Source organism: Ictidomys tridecemlineatus, chromosome 4 (assembly GCF_052094955.1).
Source record: "Ictidomys tridecemlineatus isolate mIctTri1 chromosome 4, mIctTri1.hap1, whole genome shotgun sequence".
Classification (NCBI taxonomy): Eukaryota; Metazoa; Chordata; class Mammalia; order Rodentia; family Sciuridae; genus Ictidomys; species Ictidomys tridecemlineatus.
This window is the reverse complement of record NC_135480.1, coordinates 196,247,171-196,249,287: the sequence shown is the minus strand read 5'-3', so window position 1 is coordinate 196,249,287 and position 2,117 is coordinate 196,247,171.

Sequence of the window (2,117 nt, the reverse complement as noted above, 5' to 3'; positions counted from 1 at the left end):
TCCTCCGCGCTTCACAGGGCAGGGAAAGGAACCTGCAGCCTCTGCTCTGCGGGGGGCCTCTGAGGCCGGCAGACATGGGTCCCCACGCGTGTCCATCTGTCCTGGTGACCTGGGCATCTCTCTCCTGCCTCCCTCTTCTCTTGTTCAGGGAGGGGAGAGCACCAGGGGAGCTCACGACCAGCGTGGGGTGCTCTGCACTGAAAGCGCCCTACAGAGAGAGGAGGGTCCCAGTTGCCATCAGTTACTTCAGTGAGGGTCACCGCGGTGTGTGGCCACCCCAGCAGGGCTCCAAGGGCAGCCTCTTCCGGAGCAGCCCCCTTGGGAGGAGGAGGTGGTGCCATGGCTTGCTTCACCCCTGGCTGCTGCACGGTCTGGGCTCTCACCTCCCTGGGCCCCACCGCAGCAGCCTCCAGTCCTAGGCATCCCTCCCCAGGAGTGGGCGGGGCCAGGATGGGCGGGGCCAGCCACCTGAGCCTCTGTAACCCCGCCCCTAACTTGTGGGGTGAATGAAGAGCGAGCGTCACCGGATCAGAGGCTTTGATGGCCCCTTGAACACCTTCCTGGGCTGGTTTTGTGGTCCCAGGACGTTAGAAGAGGGAGGAATCTTGGGAGTGGTGGGGAGGGTCGGGGTGGGGTGCGTGGGACCTCATCTACAGCCCCAGCTGCTCCCTGGGCAGCCCCAACCTTCCTTGTGTCCTACTTCTAACCAAATTTCTTGAGCATCCACCACTGGCCAGGTTCTTTGGGGACAAGGGGATGAGGAGACAGTAGAGTGTCTGACTTCAGAGAGATGATGCTGCTGCGGTGGGGACCTGAGGGATGCAACTTGAGACCTTGGAAAGCCAAGATTATACATCTAATACAGGTGTTATCCATGTGCATGTGTTATCCATGTGCATGTGTTATCCATGTGCATGTGTTATCCATGTGCATGTGTTATCCATGTGCATGTGTTATCCATGTGCATGTGTTATCCATGTGCATGCGTTATCCATGTGCATTTCTTAAATCTGTCCCTCTTTCTCTGTCTCCGTCGTCCTCTGTGTCTCTGTCCTTCTTAGCCTTGAAGTCTCACTGTCTGAGTCAGACTTGCCCTGGGTCCCTGTTTCTCTCTCCGTGTGACCCTTTCTGCCCTCCTGACCCATCTGTTTTCTCGGGGGAGACCAACAGGGGGAAAGGTCCTGTCCAAGGCTCCAGCCAGAGTGTGGCGGACCAGGGGTCAGAACCCAGACTGGAGCGTGTCCTGGACTTGGTTTTTTGCTTTTGGACATATTATGCCTAACCACGGGGACGAGAGAGTCCCTCCCAGGGTTGCCGTGAGGAGGGAGAAGTGTGTTGACCCAGGTGTAAGGAGGGGGCTCTCTGGGCTTGACCCCCAGCTCTGCAGGGCTTGCTCTGGGTTTCGCCAGCTCTGCCTCAGTTTCTGTAACTTGGAGGATATAGAGCCACCTTCTCCCAGGCTGTTGGGAGGATACAGGACCCTCGTGTGTCTTCCCCTGCCAGGTGGGGTGTGATCCCTGTCACCACTGTGAAGCTACCGCTATGGCCAAACAGGGTGGAGGGGGCAGGAGAAGGTGGCGCCTTCAGTAAGTCATTCAGCATTACTTCTTGAACACCAGAAAGTGCCAGGTGTGTCTGGGTCACAGGCGATTTGATGGTGAGCAAATGGACGAGCTGGCGCAGAGTCGCTCATGTGCTCAGTCACTATGGTGACCAGCCACACCACAGCATGTGACCCTCCAGGTGGTGAAAGCACGGTGGCTGTCCTCAGTGGCCAGGAAGCTGCTCAGAGGGGGACACCTGAGCAGGGACCTGAATGAAGTGCCCCGGGGGAAGGGCATCGGGCTCGGGCAGGGAGGTCAGGAGGTCAGCGTGTGGCTCTAGTGCAGAGAGCAATGAAGAGGGGGAGAGCAGGGATGGGGGTACGGGGCCCGCTGTGGGGTTCAGGTCTTGTACTCAGTGCTCTTGGGGCTCCTGAGGATTTGAGCAGCAGAGGGGTTTGGTGTGACTCAAGGTCCCCTGGGCCCAAACGCTTATCTGATGGCCTCATAGCACCTCAAGTTTCAAACTGAGTTTTCTTCGTTACACAGGTGACATTCTCCGGGGAGGGATGTGTT